This window comes from Gossypium raimondii, chromosome 9, assembly GCF_025698545.1.
Source record: "Gossypium raimondii isolate GPD5lz chromosome 9, ASM2569854v1, whole genome shotgun sequence".
In the NCBI taxonomy this organism is placed as follows: domain Eukaryota; kingdom Viridiplantae; phylum Streptophyta; class Magnoliopsida; order Malvales; family Malvaceae; genus Gossypium; species Gossypium raimondii.
In genome coordinates this window covers 6325755-6335927 of record NC_068573.1, presented here as the reverse complement: position 1 = coordinate 6335927, position 10173 = coordinate 6325755, and the positions used below count along the sequence as shown (strand labels likewise).

Genomic DNA, 10173 nt, shown 5'->3' with positions numbered 1-10173 from the left:
CATTAAGCTTATCCAACATATCATCTAATCGAGGAATTGGATATCGATACTTTACCGTAATCTTGTTGACAGCACGACAATCAACGCACAAGGGCTTAGACTCTCACGAATCAACCCTTTCTCTAAGAGATCTTCAACTTGCCTTTGCAACTCCTTAGTTTCTTTAGGATTGCTTCGATAGACTGGTCTATTTGGAATACTCGAACCAGGTACAAAGTCAATTTGATGTTCAATCCCTCGTAAAGGAGGTAATCCCTTAGGCATTTCAGAAGGAAATACATCCTCAAAATCCTACAAAAGATCAACAAAACAACTAGGCAAATGTGTATTAGGGTTAGTCAAAACAAAGTTATCCCTAAACCTAATAATTACAAATGTTTGTTTTGTACAAAGAGCAAATTTGATATCTCGAAACCTAGCGAATAGGCTCACTCTCTCATCTCGTGACTTGTGTGTGCAATCACTCACCAATGTTGGGCCTTTAAGTTGGCTTTTAACACTAAGGGTCTTTTTACTCTCAGCCTTTTCAATGATTTTACCTCACTTCCCTTACCCATCTCACTAGCAAGTTTGAGTTGATCATTGTAGACTTCTTGAGGAGGAAGTGGAGCCAAAGTAAACTTCTTTCCAAGGAACATAAAGGTATATTGGTTAAGGAAACCATCATGATTTACTCGTCGATCAAACTGCCATGGCCGTCCAAGTAATATGTGTCCAGCTTGCATTGGAACAACATCACACAAAACTTTATCAGAGTATCTACCAATGGAAAATGAAACTAAGCATTGTTTAGATACTTTTACCTCCCCACTATCATTCAGCCATTGCAAGCGGTATGGCCTTGGATGCTTCACACAAGGTAGGCCAAGTTTCTCAACAAGGGAAGAACTCACCACATTGGTGCAACTTCCACTATCGATGATCAATGAACTAGGTTGTCCACCAATGTCAAATTGGTGGCAGAATGATCCTAATTCCTTTCTACATTGATATCTTTCTTTCTTGAGTTGTTTTTGTAATTTTAAATCTTGACAAATTTGTAATCCTTCTTTTTGGGTGAAGCTAATTAGTTCACCATATGTAAGCTTTTCATACGGAATAATACCTTTGTAATTTTCTCTTATTTGATTCCTAACTTTTTCTCCTAATAAAGTGTAATGTATTTACTGAATATTGGGTTTGTATTGGGGTATCAGGGGCAATTAATTCAGACTTGTAATTTTCTAAAGCATTAAGTCTATTTTGGATTTCTGTTAGGAAATCATTTTGGGATTTTTGGAAAGCTTTTGGAATCTCATAAGGTGTGAATATTGGTTCTTTGGAACTTTTTTCGATTATCTCTTTTACTGGTTCTTTCTTGATTGGTTGACATTCTACCAGATTCTCAATATAATCTAATTGTTTTCCTATTGTATGAAGGTTAATATTTGTATAATTGTTTTGTTCTACTATCATTTTGATATCTTTTGATGAGATTTGTTCTCCTGCATCAGGAGCTCTCATTCTTAAAGGGTTTGCTTTTATTCCAGTATTCTTATGAAGATATTGAACCTCCATTAAAGGGGGATGTCGAGATTCAACTTCTCCTTTATTAGTCTGCCATCTAGTATTATGTCTTATTGTATTAACAGATCCTAAATAATATTCTTCAAACCATTCAAAGAATTTTATATGGACTTTATGAGTATTCATAAATCCATAATATTCTTGAAGAATGCTTTCTTTTTTATCATTATAATTTTTAAAGTAATCTTCTCTTTTTTGCTTATTTTTGTTTGGAATAGAAGTGCTTTTTACATCATTCTTTATTTATTTCAAACAATTTTTCTAAAACAAATATTTTTGAATTTTCTCTTTGTCTTGCATTATTAGTCATTGATGAATAAGTTGGTGACATGTTAGGTGAATTTTGGGGACTCTCTTCCTGTCTGGCATAGAGAGGTTGAGCTATATTTGAGGAATTATCTATTCCTTGTAAATTGGTCCTAAATGTTGTTGGGACCAAGAAATTTTCATTTAATTTAATTTAATTTAATAATAATTTCGGTCAAAATATAAAGGACATGGAAAATTATATTCTTTTGGAAAAAATATAATTCTCTTGCATGAAATTTTCTTTAACTAAGAATTCTCATGTAGGAGGAAAAATATAGATACTCAAATTTGATTACGAACATTTTACCTTTTTCTTGAAATAAAAAAAATTATATTTCATAAATTTTATTACCAATCATATCTCTTCCGGAGCGACAACTATTGTTTAGAATAATTGTTGTTCAAAACAACTATTGTTCAAAGAATAATTAAGAACTTAAAAAATGGCAGAGATAACCTTAAGTAATTATGGTAGTTGAGCACCCCATAGTAGTGTCTATCTATCGCAGTTGCATCTAGTTACCCATTAGGCCTTCAAATACCACCAAAAGAAGCCGCAAAATTAGCCACTTTCCATTAATCTAATAGTTGATATGGGCAAAACCATGACAACATGTTTTATAGGGTGTCCCAAAATGAAAAGTCCAAACAACAACACTATCATATAGAAATTGAAATTAAAAGAAAAGGGAACCACTGACCTACCTTACGGGCCCTAAATCCTCCTCCATTTATGTTATTGCATGCAATGCAATACCCTTTAATCACCCTTTATTTCGATTGATGGAGTCAATCAGTCAGTGAGACAATAGGAGATGGAGCATTTTTTTTAGTTGAAGCTATCTCCCATCAGAGCCCATTTTGAAATAATATTGCACACACAAACTCCAAAGTAACCATCCCTCAACATTCCTTCCTACCTACAACTACAATTCAGTTTTCTTTTCTTTATATAAGAAAAAGCTCAATCCTTATCTTATTATTTCAACCCACCCAACAACAGGTAAAATCCACTAACATCTCCAATATGGCTTGCCTATTTTATTAATCTTATTCTTAAATATTTACGGAGTGAGGATTTTTAAAAAAAATTAAATTATAAATTTATATATTTTTATTAAAAAAACTTAAGAAGACCTCTCTGGTCCCTCTCAATTTTGATATTAAGCAAATTAGTCACTCTCAAAAACTTTAATCCCTGTCAATTTCGAAAGTGAGCAATTAAGGACAATTAATCATGGTGTTAATGCTTGCAAAATGAGCACCCATGTTATAAAGTTTGATCATTTTGATCATTCAGGTTAAAATTACAAACAAAAATCTTACATGGCATTCCAACATTTTTTTTATTTTCCACCTTGAATATTAATATCTACCTCATTATTTTACATTCAAATATCTACCAAGAAGATGGACATTGATATTGATGTTGTGCTACAAAAAAGCTAATACAGTCTGAAACTGCAACCTTACTCACAAGTTCTTCTTGGTGTGAGGCTAAACTTGGGGACGACCCATCATTATTTGCTATTAAACTCTCTGGACCATTCGAGTTAAGGCTTAGATCATGAGAGGGTTCAATGCTATTACCTTCTTCATGGGAATTTGTCTGCTTTGATTCATTGTCCCTGAAATAATCCATTGCAAGTGTTTATGATCCAATACAACATTTAAAGGAAAACAAAAAAACAAGGGAAGGAAGGGCAGGGAATGATACAAACATTGGTTTTGGTCTTGGTGTAAAACATTGAATTTTCATGTGCATATCAGAATTATAAGTGTAACATTCTTTAGAAAAACATTCTTTCATTTAAATTATAAAAAAAAGCCCACTTTAATTGAATTAGTTCATGTAATTAAATTTGCATTAAAAAGAAAATCCAAATTACTTAGGAGGTAACCATCTTCCTAAGATATCTCTTTCGCTTTTTTATTTGTTTCAACAAAACTTGAATACTCTAACAACTTGCAACTACTAAATCCATAGATAACTATTCTCTTCACTAAATCCAGTTACCAAAAGACCAAAAGAAGTTCAGCAGATAAACCAGTAGGAAGCAATATATACATCAGATTTTATATAGACCAATTAAACAAATTAAATTCATTGTCATCTTCTCCTTCATCAATCATACAAAAACATATACATCATATTTCATATGGATGAATTATATATAGCAAATGAAGAAATTGCCTCAAAACAAATTCGTCTTTCGCAGAGTGCGTTTGCAAAGATTTCCACTTTTATTTAACAAATTTAAAGAAAAAATAAAAAGAAAAGGAACTATTATTATTGAATGAACATAATTTCTAATTCAATTAGTTCAACCCTTTTGTTCAGACAAGTATATCAATCGGTTCCATAAATATATCTATTTTTTATAAAAAAATTCTTGGTAAAAAGATCTTTTTGGTCCCTCTTAATTTTGATATTAAGCAAATTGGTCCCTCTAAAAAACCTTAATCCCTGTCAATTTTGAATGTGAACAATTAAAGACAACTAATCATGGCGTTAATTCTCGCAAAATGAGCACCCATGTTACAAAGTTTGTTCATTTTGATCATCCCTGTTAAAATTGCAAACAAAAATCTTACATGCCATTTCAATTAATTTTTTTTTTGTTTTCCACTTGGATATTAATATTTACCTCATTATTTACATTCAAATAATTTATTTTCCTTTACTTTCAACCTAGCAATTCCTCCAACGTCGCCTCATCTAGAACAAAAATAACACACAACTCTGCTTTCTATGTTCTACATGTCTATCCATTGCAATTAACACTTTTTTCATTTTTTATTATTATTTTATTTTACCTTTATACACTTCAAGGAGTAAGTTATTTGAATGAATGAGGTGAATATTAATATCCAACTAGAAAATAACAATAATTAACTGGAATGGCAGGTAGGATTTCCGTTTGCAATTTTAACAAGAGCAATCAAAATGAACAAACTTCATAATATGAGTGCCCATTTTGTTAACTTTTTATGCTTAAAATGAATTTTTTGAAATACTACTTATCTAGTTTACCCTAGAATCTACACTATTTTATAGAAATTTCTTAAAATGAATTTTTGTGCCTTCCTTTCATGATATTTGTCCTTTTTTCTCTACATGAGAAGATGATGGTTAAATTTCAATTTTAATCCTCTACTTTTGTAAGATTATATAAGAAAGGTTAAATTCCATTTTTAACTCTATATTTCGCTCAAATTTAAAATTTTATCACTATACTTTAATTTTGACATAATTTGCTACCTCAAGTCTTATAATGTCATTAGTTAGTCTAAATATTTTATTTTGAGTAAAATATTTATGTGAATTTTAAGAAATTTTAACACCATTAAAATTCTCTATTAAATTTAGGCCCATTACAATGTCCACTTTTTGTTACATGGATATCAAGTGAGTACTTTTTTTAAATTTTAAAATGTCACACCAGCAAATTTAATGGAAAAACTATAACGGTGATAACAAAGGAACCTAAATTTTTAATTCAAAGAGTAAAGGATCTAAACTCTTGAAAATAAAAGTATGGAGATTAAATTTAACAATTTGTGAAAAGTATAAGAACTTTGAGCTTATTGTAACCTTTTAATTTTTATTCTATAATTTAACAAAAAATAAATAATGAACCCAACTCGAAGATTAGGTAAAAATAATATAATGTAACAAATTAAGGAAATTTTAGAATTTGCAGGGAAGAAAGAGATTTCTATAAACTTGCACCAAAAAGAAAAAAACTTAAGGCAATTTCTTTTCTGAGTAATGAACTATAAAAGTGAAAAGGGTACAAAGAAGGGGGATGTAGCTCAGATGGTAGAGCACTTGCTTAGCATGCGAGAGGTACGGGGATTGATACCTCGCATCTCCACTTTTTGTTTCCTTTAGCTTTTAAAACATGTTTCTATTCCCTATTTGCATTGGTGATGAAGTTTTAAAGTGATGTAGCAGAGTTTCTATGAAACACACCTCCTCTGCTAAATCAACTGTTTATGATAATCACCGACGCTTTATCAGGTACCCAATTAATGGAATTTTTGCTGTTACAAACTGTGCTTGCCATAATAGAGTACACCTTTTCTTTGCATTCCATTGTTGGGTTCTGATGGAGATAATAAGTGGATATTTCACCCCACCTCTGCTGGTTTGGTCTTCAACTCTTGAGTTTGCTACTTATATTCATATTCAAATTGTCATTAACTATCATATGCCTTGAACAAATTTAAAATTACAAGCTCTCAAGTTCCGGTTTTACTTGCTTTCCTCATTAAATTGATAGATATGGCTTTCCCAAGCTATGCGTATGAATAAAGAATAAAATAAAATTGATAGAGATCTTCCGGGAATTAAACATTTTCTGGACCTGGCACAACATCCCTTATAAGTTTGTTGCCATTAATGATCACTTTACTACTTGGTGTAGAAACTCCGACCACTTTGATTCTAAGTGTACAGTAAGAGTTAGTAGATTGATGGGGATCGCAATTATGGACCAAGTATAAGAAGAAGAGGAAATAACTGGTAGAAACTGCAGCACCAAACATAAAAACTTTATGCAATACATGAGACCCAAATAACCAAAGTAAACCATAACTATGAAACCCACTATGGGAAAGTCACCATGGGTGTAGGCCTGGTACATTGTGGAGATGCAACTGAATGTCAGATGGTTACGGTTATATCTAAAGGCACACTTCATATGAGCTTTCCCGAGTATCCCAGGAAATTCTAGATGGTTCAACGGGTATGAAAAGGAATGAAATGGTAAGTGTTCAAATGGAATGTATCATGAACTTATGAAAAGGAATTATGAACTAAATGATGAGATTATATGTGCAAATCTACTTGTTATTGGATGAATTCATTTGAACCATGTACAAGAGTACTAACTTGTGATTTTGATGATGTTGTATAGGCTTATGCCAATCTTATGGTTTTGGTTGATTTTATACTTAAGGCTTTATATTATGCAAATGAAATGGTAAGTTATGTTTTAGTTTATATGAGCTTACTAAGAATTCATTGCTTACGTAGTTGTTTTCCTTTGTTTTATAGATTATCGGAAGCTCGATTTGGTTGAAAGCGTATCGGAGATTTATCACACTATCCAGCAGTTAATTCGGTAGCTTTTGAACATTTTGGCCAAGGTTTATAATGGCATGTATAAGGTGTGTGTATTGGTATTTTGATGAATGAGTTAATTGTTTGGTATGAATAAGTTTTGAAAGTTATGTTGGTTTGGTACCATTTGATGCTTTGTCAAAATATGCCATTTTGGTTACCTTATTATGCATGTTTGCAAAGCTCTTTATGGTATGTTTGGAAAGGTTTGATAATGGACACTTTGTGGTATGTTTTGGTAACTAATTGAACTAGGTTATGATGCTTGAAATAAGGAATTGTTGATTTGTTTTGACATGTTATGTTTGGATGTTAATTGTGGTGCCTTTGAATGGCATATTGGTTAATTGAATTAGGATCTTGAAATGGCATTTTTATGTGTGTTTAGGTGGTGTTTAGGTCCCTTTAAAGTATGCTTAAATGGGTTGAAATGTTATGTATGAAGTGGTTTGAAATTCTTTGATTATAGGTAAATTTTTGGTTCACACGGTCTAAGACAAAGGCGTGTGACTTAGCAGTGTGAGGCGCACGACCTGGCGACACGGTCATGTGTCATTTGAGAATTTCAAAGGGTACAAGTTAGTGAGTTACACGGCCTAGCACATGGCCTAGCACACGAGCGTGAAGGGCAACTCAAAGAGTTACAAGGCCATGTGACCTTACTCAGAGAGTTACACGGGTAAGGACACGGGCTGGGACATAGTCGTGTGTCCATTGTTCAAAAGTTACACGGCCTGGGGTGATTCCACACGGCCTTGTGACCCCTGTTTCCAATTTTTGCAACTTTTTCCTAAACTTCCTGTTTTGTTTCAAATTAGTCCCAAATTGCTCCTAAGCTATTTTTAGGGCCTTGAGGGCTCGATTTAGAGACTATGTATGTAAATGGATGGTTTAGGATATTATTAACATGTTGAATGATATGATGCTTAAATGTTTTTGATTGTACAGTAATGCTTCGTAACCCTAATCCAGCGATAGAGACGGGTCAGGGGTGTTACACATTGATTTACTTACCAAATTGTTGCCAAGAACTAGAAACCAAGCTAACCCTAATGAGATCAGAAGGGTTAACCAATATCATGAGAATCTTCATTGAAATATCATGTCCAAGCAATTCTATAAAATCACCAAAATAATCCATTTTTGGATCCTTTGTATAGCTTTAGCAATAACTGTAAAATATCAGAAACCCCAATTCACAATTATCTATAATAAGAGAAAAAAGATTTAAAAAAATCTTTATTCTGGATTTTCATTGAAGATCAATACAAAATAGTTACCCTAAACTGAAAACATATTAAAAACTACTCAAAAGACAAATTAAGCGAGCATACGAAATACCCAATACTAAAATAAAAATATAGGGACTAGTTTTAACAAATGGAAAACATAGAAAAACTATATTAAAAGAAATGGGAAGAGAGGAAAATAGAGCGAGAAGCAAAAGATAATGGAAAATAAAGAAAAAAAGTTAAAAACATAAAAGAAAAAATTAAATTGCTCAAAACGAAAAAATATAGGGACTAATTGTATAATTTAACTTAAAATTTTCATTTAAAATGACGATTTAACGTGCCACATAGCTTACCGTTATACTATTAAAGACAATTAACAACTTAATGACTAAAATGTTACAATATGATAACGTAAGTGACTAAAACGTAAAATTTCAAACATAAGTGACTAAAATGTAACCTGATGTAAACAAAAGTGACTATTTTAGTAGTTTACCCTAAAAAATTTCTTGGTTAAAAGACCTTTTGGGTCCCTCTCAATTTTGATATTAAGCAAATTGGTTCCTCTCAAAAACCTTAATCTTTGTCAATTTTGAAAGTGAACAATTAAGGACAATTAATCATAGCGTTAATTCTCGCAAAATGAGCACCCACATTACAAAGTTTCTTCATTTTGATCATCCCGATTAATATTGCAAACAAAAATCTTAGCATTCCAACTAAATTTTTTTATTTTCCACCTTGGATATTAATATCTACCTCGTTAATTTACATTCAAATAATTTATTTTCCTTTGTTTTCAACCTAGCAATTCCTCTAATGCCACCTCATCTAGAACAGAAATAACATACAGCTCTGCTTTTTATGTTCTACATATCCATCCATTGAAACTAACACTTTCTTCATTTTTTTTTATTTTGCCTTTATACACTTTAAGGAGTAAGCTATTTAAATGCATGAGATGGATATTACTATCCAGCTGGAAAATAACAAAAATTAACTGGAATGGCAAGTAGGATTTTCGCTTGCAATTTTAACAAGAGCGATCAAAATGAACAAATTTCATAATATGAATGCCCATTTTGTTAACTTTTTTTGTACTTAAAATGAACATTTTTGAAAGTTGAGTGACTATTTGTCTAGTTTACCCTAGAATCTATACTACTTTATATAAATTTCTTAAAATGAAATTTTTGTGCCTTCCTTACATGATATTTGTCCTTTTCTTGTCTTTTTTTTACATGAGAAGATGATGGTTAAATTTCAGATTTAATCCATCTACTTTTGTGAGATTATATAAGAAAGGTTAAATTTCAATTTTGATCTTTATATTTCGCTCAAATTTAAAATCTTATCTTTATGCTTTAGTTTTGACATAATTTTCTACCTCAATTCTTAAAATGTCATTAGTTAGTTTAAATACTTTACTTTGAGTAAAATGTTTATATGAGTTTTAAGAAATTGTTACACCGTTAAAATTATCTATTAAATTTAGGTCCATTATAGTGTCATCTTTTTGTTACATAGATATCAAATGAGTAATTTTATTTAATTTAAAATGTTACACTAACAAATTTAACGGAAAAATTATAACATAAAAGTATAGAGATTAAATTTTAAACACAAAAAACTTATTGTAGCCTTTTAATTTTTACTCTATAATTTAACCAAAAATAAATAATTAACTAAACCCAAACCTCCGATAAACCCTAAAAACCATACTAGTATAATATAATGTAACAAATTAAGGAAAGTTTAGAATTCGAGGGGAGGAAAGCGATTTCTGGGCCAAAAAGGATAAAAACTTGAGGTAATTTCTATTTTGGGTAATGAACTATAAAAGTGAAAAGGGAACAAGGAAAGGGGATGTAGCTCAGATGGTAGAGCGCTCGCTTAGCATGCGAGAGGTACGGGGATCGATACCCCGCATCTCCA

General features: G+C 31.4%; 1 non-coding gene across 1 annotated transcript; it reads left to right on the top strand.

Annotated features, from left to right (window-relative positions):
• Positions 1–10100: 10100 nt before the first annotated feature.
• On the top strand, positions 10101–10173 carry TRNAA-AGC (transfer RNA alanine (anticodon AGC)). The gene has a single exon. It is a non-coding gene; the product is annotated as a tRNA-Ala (tRNA).